The 13,918-nt window shown below is 38.8% G+C and overlaps 1 protein-coding gene across 1 annotated transcript in view; it reads right to left on the bottom strand.

Annotated features, from left to right (window-relative positions):
- The window catches only part of sptbn1 (spectrin, beta, non-erythrocytic 1), a 258,196-nt gene that overhangs the window by 202,241 nt on the left and 42,037 nt on the right, over positions 1–13,918 (bottom strand). The window contains exon 2 of the mRNA XM_059985941.1: positions 2,633–2,711. The gene's annotated coding sequence lies outside the window, so the exon portion shown is untranslated. The remainder of the gene's footprint in view (positions 1–2,632; positions 2,712–13,918) is intronic.

Below are 13,918 nucleotides of genomic sequence, written 5' to 3'. Positions count from 1 at the left end.
GATGGTATTAAATATTGAGCTATAGTCGATGAACAACATCCAGACATAGGTGTTTGTGTTATCCTGGTGGTCTAAAGCTGCGCGAAGCCATTGAGATTCCATCTGCCGTTGACCTATTGTGGTGATAGGCAAATTGCAATGGGTCCAGGTCCTTGCTGAGGCAGTTCAGTCTAGTCATGACCAACCTCTCAACTGACATCAGTTACAGGGATCATATACTCCTGGTGGTAGCTTACCTTTTAATGGAGAAAATCCATCTTTTTTAGCTGCCTCTCATTGGTGTGACTCTTTTCTAAATATCCTCTGAAATGGTTGAGCAAACTACCTATTACCTGCCCAGACCCAAAAGAGACTGGAAATATACATCAGCTTTGACAGGGTCATCCTAAGAACTAAGAGGGGTGAACATTTTTTTTGGGGGGGGGCTTAAATAATTCATTCCTACTTATATATTCATGTTAGCAGAGATTTGAAGTAGATGGTAGAGTATCAGGGAGGAAATGAGGAAAAATCTTTTTGTTCAGAGATGGTAGAGGAGTATGAAACACATTGTTCAGAAGTGTGGCAGAGGCAGAAACTCTGACTACTTCAATAACTATTCAGATATGTAGATGAAGACAATAACCTGCAAGGCTATGTATCTCATTCTGGAAGATGAAATTAGTTTGGACAGCTCCTTTCTGACCAACACATATGTGAAAAGCTGAATGGTCTCTTCCTGCCCCATGAAGTTTCTAAATAATACACACATCCTCTTTGACTTCAATTCTATTGATAGTAACAATTTTTTGTACAAAAATAGTAGACGTGACATTACAATAAAATTTTAGACACAGACCAAAAAAAAAGCCTAGTTATGACTGTAGCAGTTACTTGAAAACAAACATAAACGGCTGAGAGACTAAGTGACGCTGTATGAAGCGCTTCCAAATAATAAACTTCCAACTCAAAAAAGGTATATTCCATCCTTTATTACAAAACCAGCAAAGACGAATGATGTCATGGCTATAAAAAAACTAATAAAACTAAATTAGCAATATAACAGTCTAATAACGATATTAGCGATAATAAGTGGTATAATAGTGTAATTAGTGTAACTAAGCGTTCCAATTGGCAATTCATTCACGTAACTAAGCAAAGATAGCATTCTAATAGTGAAATAACAAAGTTAGTGTTCCAATTAGTGGTCAACAAAATATATAATTCCCTGCGGCTCACTCCCTCTACACTAGATGAAACGGAACTAACAAAGGTAAAGGGTGAATACGTAACTATATTCATTTGTTTCTAGCATGCCCCAACCCACAGGACAGATTATAATAAATGCACCACAAAATACAATACAATCAGTAAATAGATACATAGCTGCTACAACTTCCTCACCCAAGTTGGAGCAGGTTACTCTGTTAAGATTACAACTGCATGGCAAGTTATCATCTTTCACATCTCAGTGCAGTTTTCATCATCTTTATACTATAAACAGTGATAAAGGCTTAAATGGAGAAAGAGGTATCACTACTGAATATAATTCAGGTGCTAATAAAACAAATCTCATTTTTTTCAATGAAGAATAGCTTTTCACGTTTAGATTGTATTGTTTGTAAAAATCTTGTAAACATAAATTCTATCATTAAAGACATGTCTCATTGAACATATTGAATAGAAATCTGAACAGTAAAGGGCACCTTTCTGATGGTTAATTCAGGGAATTAGTAAATTGATGCAAGTTGGATGAGGAGCTGTCAGGGATGAGAAAACCCTTGTTGTAGGGGCAATAATTAAACAGTGCTGTGCAATGCACCTGATTTGGTATGAGTCCAAAGTCCTGAGTCATCAGGACTTTGATTTAACATGATGGTAATATCATACTACTGGAATGAAAACAATTCATGGTAGGTGAAAGGATCCTGGGAATAAACAACTTCTAAAGCCTCCAGCAGCCTTGTTTAGTCATTTATGACTTCAGTTTAACTAGTTTGATGGGAATCATACTGTACTGTGTACAATCACAGGAAGAGAAAGAAATAAGCTTCCAATATTATGACATGGCAACGTATCACTAACCGAGCAACACGGGTACCAAAAACGCAGATGCTCAAGTCCCTTACATAAAATGGCGGAGTATTTGCATATAACCTACGCACATCCTCCTGTATACTTTAAATCATCTCTAGATTACTTATAATACCTAATACAATGTAAATAGTTGTTATACTGTATTGTTTAGGGAATAATGACAAGGAAAAAAAGTCTGTACATGTTCAGTAGAGACACAACCATCATAGCTCTTCTGGGAACGCTGTTGCCGCCTCGGCATCAGCCGATCCTGATTCTCCCGTGACCTTTAAGTTCTTGGAGCTGTAGCACTTTACATAGCTTGCCAGCCATCCTTTACTAGCCTTAAAATCCTTCCTCTCGCTCACAACACAAGTAGCGAATGAACGAGACACAAGGCGAACAATGCTCAACGTCCGGGTTTTCCTGATCCGCGGTTGGTTGAATCTGCGCATGTGGAACCCGCGGATAAGGAGGGCCGACTGCATATTTAATCAGAAATATTCTATGATTGTGTGGAACACCCACATGGCTGGTCTGAAATTGAATTTGTTTTTGATTTAACATTTCCACTTACCTTTGAAAGCAAGACACTGTTTTGCAGGATTTGCTGTATGTTCAAGCGAAAACGGTGATCTGTGCCACTTTGATGGTTTCTAAAAAATAAGATTACAACATTTTGTCATTACTCAGTAGACTGTAATCTACCACAAAGGTAAACCATGAAAATTTCTGCAAACTGAAATATAGTAATTTTCAGAATTTTATATTTTAGTTAAATGTCAGAAGAGTATGCATAATTCAAATCAAATAATGCAGAGCAACAGACCAAATACTATGAACAAGGCTGAGTAAATATAGAAATGGTTCATTTCAAACAGAAGACCTACATGTTAATCTATGGAAAGTGCCACTAACCTTCACTGGGATAAACCTTAAGTGATCAAACTGGATGCCCCTTTTAATTATTTATGCTGCTGCATCTTTTTTCCATAAGTAATTCCATTTTAAGGAAAAAAAAGCAACAAACATTGTCACCAAGTTGACTGAATTTCACAAGTGCAGTGAGAGATGACTTGTACTGAGGGACTGGACAAGGAATAGAAAATCCTGCTTGATACAGCATACCGATGAGCAATGGTGTGATCTGACAACAAAAACATGTTTCATGTTTGAAGTAACATCTGTTGCTGAGGCATGAAGGATCCAACGACAAAGTAGTAATTTCATTATTTGAACGTGGCTATTGGCTACAGATATAGTTAGAGAATAAACTCAACCTGTTGCCACAAGAGACTTTAGATAGAGTGAGTTGAGTACCACAATGCAGGCTGTTTGGCCCATCTAGTCCCTGCTGAAACATAATTATGCTTCATTCTATCAACCTGGATCACCTGGATCACAGCCCACCATACTCCAGATCTGTCTTAAATGTTTTAGATGTTTCAGAAAGGATAGGTATGGAGGCAAAAGAGGTGGGGGTATGGCACTGTTGATCAGAGATTGTGTCACAGCTGGAGAAAAGGAGGAAGACATGGAGGGATTGTCTACGGAGTGTCTGTGGGTAGAAATTAGGAACAGGAAGGGGTCCATAACGCTACTGGGTGTTTTTTTATAGACCACCCAACAGGAACAGGGACATCAAGGAGCAGATAGGGAGACAGATTCTGGAAAGGTGTAATAAGAACAGGGTTGTCATGGTGGGAGATTTTAATTTCCCAGATATTGATTGGCATGTCACTAGAGCAAGCAGTTCAGATGGGGTGGAGTTGGTTAGGTGTGTTTAGGAAGGTTTCTTGACACAATATGCAGATAAGCCTACAAGAGGAGAGGCTGTACTTGATTTGGTACTGGGAAATGAACCTGGTCAGGTGTCAGATCTCTCAGTGGGAGAGCATTTTGGAGATAATGATCACAATGCTATCTTCTTTACCAATGCATTGGAGAGGGATAGGATCAGACAAGTTAGGAAAGCATTTAATTGGAGTAAGGGGAAATATGAGGCTATCAGGCAGGAACTTGGAAACATAAATTGGGAACCGATGTTCTCAGGGAAATATACAGAAGAAATGTGGCAAATGTTCCAGGGATATTTGCTTGAAATTCTGCGTAGGTACATTCCAATCAGACAGGGAAAGGATGGGAGGGTACAAGAACCATGGTGTACAAAGGCTCTTGTAAATCTAGTCAAGAAGAAAAGAGCTTATGAAAGGCTCAAAAAACTAGGTAATGATAGAGATCTAGAAGATTACAATGCTAGCAGGAAGAAGCTTGAAAAGAGATTAGAAGAGCCAGACAGGGCCATGAAAAGGCCTTGGTGGACAGGATTAAGGAAAACCCCAAGGCAATCTACAAGTATGTGAAGAGCAAGAGGATAAGGTGAGAGAGAATAGGACCAGTCAAGTGTGACAGTGGAAAAGAATGTATAGTACCAGAGGAGATAGAGATACTTAGAGTACTTAGCTTCAGTATTCACTACGGAAAAGGATCTTAGTGAGTGTAGGGATGACACAGTCTTACTTCAGTGGTTTGTAAGTTGGTGGAGAAGATCCTGAGAGGCAGGATTTATGAACATTTGGAGAGGCATAATATGATTAGGAATAGTCAGCATGGCTTTGTCAAAGGCAGGTCGTGTCTTACAGCCTGATTGAATTTTTTCAGGATGTGACTCAAGGTAGAGCAGTAGATGTAATGTATATGGGACTCAGCAAGGCATTTGACAAGGTACCCCATGCAAGGCTTATTGAGAAAGTAAAGAGGCATGGGATCCAAAGGGACATTGCTTTGTGGAACCAGAACTGGCTTGCCACAGAGAACAAAGAGTGGTTTTAGACAGGTCATATTCTGCAAGGAGGTCTGTGACCAGTGGAGTGCCTCTGGAATCTGTTCTGGGACCCCTATCCTTCATGATTTTTATAAATGACCTGGATGAGGAAGTGGAGGGATGGGTTAGTAAATTTGCAGATGACACAAAGGTTGGGGGTGTTATGGATAGTGTGAAGGACTGTCAGAGGTTACAGCAGGACATTGATAGGATGCAAAACTGGGCTGAGAAGTGGCAGATGGAGTTCCACCTAAATAAGTGTGAGGTGATTCATTTTGGTGGGTCAAATATGATGGCAGAATATAATATTGATGATAAGATTCTTTGCAGTGTGGAGGATCAGAGGGATCGTGGGGTCCAAGTCCATACGACACTCAAAGCTGCTATGCAGGTTGACTCTGTGGTTAAGAAGGCATACGGTGCATTGCCCTTCATTATCCGTGGGATTGAGTTTAGGAGCAGAGAGGTTATGTTGCAGCGACATAGGACCCTGATCAGATCCCACTTGGAGTACTGTGCTCAATTCTGGTCACCTCACTACAGGAAGGATGTGGAAATCATAGAAAGGGTGCAGAGGAGATTTACAAGGATATTGCCCGGATTGGAGAGCATGTCTTATGAGAATAGGTTGAGTGAACTTGGCCTTTTTTCCTTGGAGTGACAGAGGTTGAGAGGTGACCTGATAGAGGTGTACAAGATGATGAGAAGCACTGATCATGTGGATCGTCAGAGGCTTTTTCCCAGGGCTGGAATAGCTAGCATGAAAGGGCACTGTTTTAAAGTGCTTGGAAGTAGGTACAGAGGAGATGTCAGGGGTAAGTCCTTTTCCACAGAGAGCGGCGAGTACGCGGAACGGGCTGCCAGTGACAGTGGTGGAGGCAGATATGATAAGGTCTTGGACAAAAAGACTCCTGGACAGGTACATGGAGCTTAGAAAAATAGAGGGCTCTGGGAACCCCAGGTAATTTCTAAAGTAAGGAAATGTTCAGCACAGCTTTGTGGGCTGAAGGGCCTGTATTGTGCTGTAGGTTTTCTATGCTTTCTATGTTAAATGTTGCAATTAAAGCCATAGTCACCACTGCTGCTGGCCATTCGTTCTACACTCGCATCATTCTCCAAGTGAAAACGTTCAACCTCAAGTTCCCCTTAAATATTTCACCTTTCACCCTTTACCTAGAGTATGACCTCTAATGCTAGTCTCATCCAACGTCAGCAGATTAAAAACCTGCTTACATTTACCCTATCTATGCCTCTCATAAATTTTGTATACCTTCATCAAATCTCCCCCAAATCTCTTTCATTCTAGGGAATAAAGCCCTAACCTATTCAAGCTTTCCCTACAAATCAGGTCCTCAAATCTGGCAAAATCCTGTACTCTTTCAATCTTATTGATACTTTTCCTGTATGGTAGGTGATCACAAATACACACAATATTGCAAATTTGGCCTCACCAACATCGAACACAACTTCAACATAACATCCCAACTCTTGCACTCAACACTCTGATTTAAAAAGACCTATTTGGCAAAAGCTGTTTTTAAATACTATCAACCTGTGACACCATTTGCCAGATCCTCAAGGTAAAAAACAAGGGACTGGTATAAATTAGCAGGTTGGGCAGCATCAAATGGATAGTTGACATTTCAGGTTGAAACTTTCCATCTGGACTCATCAAACAAACACAAAACTGAAGTCTTTTTAGCTATAATCTCAGCCATTCCTTGCCACAAACCTGGCAACTGACATCCATTCAGCCTTTGGTTAAATACCTTTTCATGTCAGTTGATTTTCTCCTTGAAGCTAACCTAATAGTAACTCTAATACTTATTCAAGACTGGGTAAGATGGGCATTGAGGCAGCGCAGAAGAGACAGGAATGTTGAAAAGATTACTGGTCAGAATAAAGCAACACACACAAAATGCTGGTGGAATGCAGCAGGCCAGGCAGCATCTATAGGAAGAAGTACAGTCGACGTTTTGGGTCGAGACCTAAAACATCAACTGTACTGCTTCCTATAGATGCTGCCTGGCCTGCTACATTCCACCAGCATTTTGTGTGTGTTGCTTAAATTTCCAGCATCTGCAGATTTCCTCGTGTTTGTGTGGTCAGAATAAACATTTTTGCAGGATGATACTTAGTCCATCATTGAGAGAGAATTGGGGAAAGGGGCTTGCTTAATCTGATTTTGAAATAAAATCAGCTCTTCCCTAATACAGGCAGAGCAACAAAGGCTGAAAGTTTATGGAACAAACCGCTATTTACCTGATAGCAATTTAATTTGAGATAAATTCAGGATTTACGGATTTCAGTCATGAGCCACTTCAAGAGTAGATTAGTTTCTGATTAAAACTGAGTGGGTGGATTGTGATTGGATTAGAGAATTTTCACACTGAAATTTAGCTGCTTTGTCATGTGTTCCTTTTAGGATATAATGAAAAGCAGAGGGAAAACAGTGCTACCTTCATATTATGAAGGACCCTTGTCACTCAGGACTTGCCCTCTTCTCATCGCTACCATCAAGGTGGAGGCCAAAGACATACACGGAATGTTTTAGAAACAGCTTGTTCCCTCCACCATCAGATTTCTGAATAGACAACGAATCCATGTACACCACCTCACGTTTTTCCCTTATTGCACTACTTATTTATCATAATGTATATATAGCTAATTGTAATTTATACATACGTATGCAATATACTGCTGCCACAAAACAACAAATTTCATGACACATGCCAGTAATATTAAACCTGATTCTGATTATTGGTTCTCCAAAGTACTATCCATCCTCTGAGTTCAGGCAGCAATGGTTTTATGGAATGTGCAAATCAGGAGAGTCTGTTTGATTGGCTACATTTTAGCCCTGATGTAAGGTTTCAACCCAAAACAATGACATTCCTCCCCTCTCCGCAACACGTTACTCAAATACACCTGGATTAAGAGAATTTAGACTGCTATGTGTAAAACTAAATATCACTCAATGTCTATTGCAAATAAATGTTTATTTGTGTTATTTATCTTCAAGTGTTTTTTCTTAATATATTGGCAATTTCAAACAAAACCCTAACCATCTTTAGGTTTCCAATCCAAAGCAAACTTACCGAAGAGTGCACAACAAAATCTTAGATTATGGAGGAAAATGGGCTTACTAACATTTACAAATCATGGTTCCAAATGTCATTTACTAATTTTATCGTAAAACAGAAATTCTCAGCTGTTTATTGAGTTAAAAATTAGCCTTTAATTCAGGAGATTCTCTTGTGACAGTAAACTAATTTGATGTATTTTGCAGATCGGTAGAACTGTAACTAATACTTTAGTGACATATAATGTACTTGGCACATAAATTTTTGTCCACAATTTTAACAGAGATCTAATTTTCTCATTATCAGAGTTTTTTAAAAAAAGGAAATTTTCATCTGTCGAGAATGAAACCTTGTTTTACACTGTCACAAATGGACCATCAGTAGACAACAGAAATAAAAGTGAATTGTGCATAAATTGTACTATGCTTATAACAGTTAACATCAAGCTTTAACAATGATATAGCAGGATAGTGTTATATTTTACCATATATTACTACAAATTAGTTTTAAATATTTGATCTAAGATCAGGAAAATTAAAAAAGATACTTCCAATTTCTTTGCAAATTATTTTATGATTTAAACTTCAAAACTATACTTGAATCTTCAAACCACCAAAAGATGCAAACTGATTACTTATGATTCACCATTGATTACTTAAACTGATAACAATTATTTTCAATTACTATCTGCTTAGCCGCTTAAATAACTTTTGGCAAAATGAGTTTTTGGCTGCCACTTCAAACTTGCTCTTGTATTAAATTTTCAATAACTTCCATGGGTTGGAATTTTCAGTAATTGCAACAAAATGTTTTCAATAAATATTATATTTATCAAGATCAAACATTTATGATAGAGAGCTGTGGTTTGCAGGTTGGGGAAAAGTGATGTGGTCACAGAGCAGCATATCCTGAGGTGTTAACACACATGACTTCAGTGGAAACTTGCTCCTGAGCTTAGTACCGTAGAACTAAGAACTTACTACAGAACAGTACAGGCCCTTCAGCCCACCATGTTGTGCTGACCCATATAATCCTTTAAAAAAATACTAAACCTACATTACCCCATAACGCTCTATTTTTCTTTCATCCATGTGCCTGTCCAAGAGGCTCTTAAGTACCCCTAATGTTTAAGCCTCCACCACCATCCCTGGCAAGTCATTCCAGGCACTCACAACCCTCTGTGTAAAAAACTTACCCCTGATGTCTCCCCTAAACTTCCCTCCCTTAATTTTGTACATATGCCCTCTGGTGTTTGCTATCGGTGCCCTGGGAAACAGGTACTGACTATCCACCCTATCTATGCCTCTCATAATCTTGTAGACCTCTATCAATTCCCCTCTCTTTCTTCTACGCTCCAAAGAGAAAAGTCCCAGCTCTGCTAATCTTGCTTCATATGACTTGTTCTCCAAACCAGGCAACATCCTGGTAAATCTCCTCTGCACCTTCTCCACAGCTTAACATTTATAACTTCAATATTTCAGAAAAGAAAACTTGAACATTTAAGCACAGACTGACTAAGCACACAACCAAATATGCTTCACTGAATTGGATATATTGAATTTATGTACTAACTGTCCCACTATTTTTGGCCTTCAAAGCTGACACACAAGTCCTTTGCATTTCCAAACTTTTATCATCACAACTGTCTTACTTCCTTGGAGAACGTTAGGATTCCCCTTGCCTCCACTTTCAATGGCTAATCCTCCAAAACTATGCCATAAGAGACACACCTGCCTTTTTGTTCTCTTCAGTACTGTGACAGTGTTTCCTCCAAAACACAATGGTTTACTCCTCCCTCTCCACCCATATCCAACACCCCGTCCCTCCATATGTTCCTATGCAATTTCAAGAAACGCAATATTCTCCCTTTTTACTTCCTTCCTCCTCACCACCCAGGACCCCAAAATACTTCCCACATGAAGCAGCTTCTAGATTTTTCAATTTTGTTGACTAAATATGGTGTGCCATTGGGTCAAGAGTGGAGGCAACAGTTGAACCTTTTCCTGCTCTTTTCAGAGACATTTTTAGGGGACAGGGAAGTAACAACTCCCCCTCTCAGCTGAAAGGAATATTTTAGAAAGCGTGTTGGTGCATTGGCATAGCCTTGCTTATCTCTATTCCTGATATTTGCCTTGTCTCAACTCCACTCTGTGATTGATTACAGTGTGGTCAACTGGGATAACTTTTCATCATTGAAGGTGTTACGCAAATGTCAGATACTAAAATAACAAATATTACAACATAATGCTCAGTGAGCTTTTAATGATAGAAATCTGGCTGTGTAAAACAGTCCTTTAAGGCAAACGTATTCTGTATGTGATCCTCAAGAACTACCAATTTTTAATGCCAAAGTAGCTTGGCATAATTGAGTTTGTATTTTTCTCCCTGTTTATGTATTAAAAAGACTGAAAATTCAGAAAAGGAAAAGTTAATCATTTTCCCTTATAGTCCAATGAAGGTTCAACCTCATTGCAAGCAACATGATAATGCAAAGTAATGAAATTAAGAATTTCACAAGGTACCATGCATACCATGTACCAAATAAATGATCAAAGATCAGGCATTCATTTCAGCAAATTTAGCAGGATGTTAAAAAGTACAAGACTAACCATTCGGTTTGAATTTAAAACATATTGAGGACCAACTCGAGGGACTAATTAAGCCATCTGGCATCCTTCAGATATCAAGCTCACAGAAGTATGAAAATCAGCTTTAATTTCAAGCTTGGTTCAGTAACATTTGCACTTTTAAAACAGAATTATATCGCAGTAATCACCAATTAAAAACTTGCATACATAATCTAGGCTAATAAATGTGTTCAGTGTAGAAACTTCCAAGCAAAATATCAGTCTGAGATTCCGCTAATCTACAAAAAGGATTTGCCCTCAACTAACCTCAAAATTATGTTACTGTAATTGTTATTTCCATGAATGAGATCTCACCTAAAGGCAATCTGAGTAAAGAAAACTCGTATCATTTACCACAATACTATTAAAGCTCGGGGTGCCAGAGTTCAGAGTTCAATTCTGGCACCCTCTGAAAGGAGTTTGTATGTCCTCCCCACTCCGTGTGGGTTCTATTTCCTCCCACGGTCCAAGGATGTATCGGTTAGTGGGTTAATTGGTCATTGTAATTTGTCCTATGATTAGTTCAATAGGTGAGTTGCTGGGCAACGCAGCTCATTGGGCCAGAAGGGCCTATTCCACGCTGCACCTCTAAATAAATAAAAATAAATAAATTAAAATTGTCAACTTTCTTTCCATTTGGAGGCTAGTTTTAAAAATATTGATTTAATTGTCAAGTAAGACTCAAGGGTTATAATTTACAAATGCAAAGAACTTTCTGAATTGATTTTACTGCTCTCTATTTACCTATGAAACACAGGTCAATAAACTAGACTGGCTTTTTGAATTAGTGCTTCACATTCACTCATCAATGTTGTATAAAACATCAGGTAAATCTAAATTCACTCAGCTGCAGCAAATATATTCAAGTCAAGTTTGATCTGTTCTCAATTCAGACAGATCTAATAATTTCATGCTATTTTTATATTTTCAAAAGACAAATGGTGGCCATTTGGCCCATTGAGACATACAGCAGAGCAATATGTTCTTTGCTTCTAATCATCAAGCATCCACTTATGCTAATCCTGCACTAATTCAACTTTGCTCATCCCACATTCTCCCTAGATTCTGCCATTCACTTACGCTGTAGGAAATCTAAGTTGGCCACTTAACCTACCAACCCACACCTTTTGGGTGTGGGAAGAAACTGGAGCACTCAGAGGAAAACCACACACATCATCGGGAGAATGAGCAAACCCTATGCCCGCTGATCTCATTCTGTCGCATTCCCCTGTAACCTTTCTCTTCATCACCACCTCCCCCTATTACTCCCTGCCCCACCCCCACCCGACTCTGCCAGAATCCACTTAGACTAGGAACAACCTATATTCCCCAATTAACCGACCAACCAGCATGTCGCTGAGACATGGGAAGTAACCAGAGCACCTCGAGTAAAGTGCCTACTCCACAAGCAGGGGACTAGAGGTCAGGATCGAAATTCGCATCACTGGAGCAGTGTACAAGGCGACTGTCAGATGTTTTCGACAACTGAAGAAAGGGAACACTGCAAGATGAACAAAACTTACCCACATGAAACAAAGCAAATCAAGAAAACAAAATACTCATTGATTACTATTAACTATTTTGGCAACAGGGCAAGAGAACTTCTGTTTCAGTGACACAACCATTGTAATTTTAGTGACAAGATCAAGGAGATTAGATGGTGAAACAAGTGGCTTGCTTTATAATTCCTTAATTTCCTTCACAGGTTTTGAAAAAGAAAATATATATTGCAGCTTTTTCTGACTTTTAAAAGTATCTGCTCTTAAATCCACACAAAGAGTTGGTTTTCTGCACTCCTTAAACAGTCTGAATTATGCAATGAGCTGAATTTTGTGAACAGGAGGTACTATCAACGCAAATGTCATTCTAACTGCTTTAAAATGAACTCTGGCTCTGATCTCACATAGCTAGGTGCCGTGTAAATGCTCCCTTATCACCAAAAACAACGAGGCATTGGAATTCAAGGATGCACTATAAGGTTAAACAGATTAAGCATAAGAAAGTAACTACTTAAATGCCACATGGCGCTTATGTGATTAAATTTGGGCAAATTGAAAATGAATTATACAAGGTTTTGTTTCTGCATGAGAAGCTTGCATCTAGTACTGGCACCTACTATTTAGCAATTTTCTGAATTGCAGTTATAGCTTTCAAATAAGTAAAAATAACTACAATGATCAGTGATGTGCTGAAAGCAAGCAGGAATTGTTATGGTATAAAAGTATTTTTAAGGCACTGAAGATTTTCCCAAATTTTGTGGATAATCTGAGAGTTTTAAAATTTATTATTCTTCGAATTAAATGAACAACATGAATTCATGATCGTCACAAAATGGATATCATAAATCAGATAATGCAAGGAGGGTTAAATAATTTTTAGACAGTTTGTGAACTAGGACTTGTTGATTTGATATTTGCACAAAAACTGGAAAAAGGTTTCACTCTGCCAGAAAATTCTTTAATGTTGTGAAGCACAATATACTCAAAATATTTCAGAATGGAACTACCATTGGCTCAGGCATTTTGATTTTACATTCAAATCGAAATTATTTTGCAATGAACTATATTAGCAGAGTCCAAGCTGTACTGCTGCTAAAGATAATTTCTGCAAAGCTTCAATTCACCATACCAAGGCCTTTAAACTGAGATCTCATGAAGGGATCCAAAAGTGCTCCAAAAGAAAGATCCGACTTCAGTCACAAGATTTTGTATTTTTCAACTTTGTTTCACAATGCTCAATAAAAAAGTTGAGTACAGGCTCCTCTGACTGTATGAATGTTTTCAAAGGTTCCCATACTGAAGTTTCCAGGCTACTCCTTTCCACTGTTTACTTCTATATAAATAACAATTTCAGAAACATAGAAAACCTACAGCATAATACAGGCCCTTCGGCCCACAATGCTGTGCTGAACATGTCCCTACCTTAGAAATTACCTAGGGTTACCCATAGCCCTCTATTTTTCTAAGCTCCATGTACCTATCCAGGAGTCTCTTAAAAGACACTATTGTATCTGCCTCCACCACGGTTGCCAACAGCCCATTCCATGCACTTACCACTCTTTGAGCAAAAAACTTACCCCTGACATCTCCCCTTGTACCTACCTCCAAGCACCTTAAAACTGTGCCCTCTCATGCTAGATATTTCAGCCCTGGGAAAAAGCCTCTGACTATCTACACGATTAATACCTCTCATCATCTTGTACAACTCTATTAGGTCACCTCTCATCGTCCATTGATCCAAGGAAAAAAGGCCGAGTTCACTCAATCTATTGTCATAAGGGACGCTCCCCAATCCAGGCAACATCTTTGTAAACAACACACTCAAAATGC

This window comes from Hypanus sabinus, chromosome 12, assembly GCF_030144855.1.
Source record: "Hypanus sabinus isolate sHypSab1 chromosome 12, sHypSab1.hap1, whole genome shotgun sequence".
Taxonomy (NCBI): Eukaryota; Metazoa; Chordata; class Chondrichthyes; order Myliobatiformes; family Dasyatidae; genus Hypanus; species Hypanus sabinus.
The sequence above is the reverse complement of the archived record's forward strand: the minus strand, read 5'-3'. Positions and strand labels throughout refer to the sequence as shown.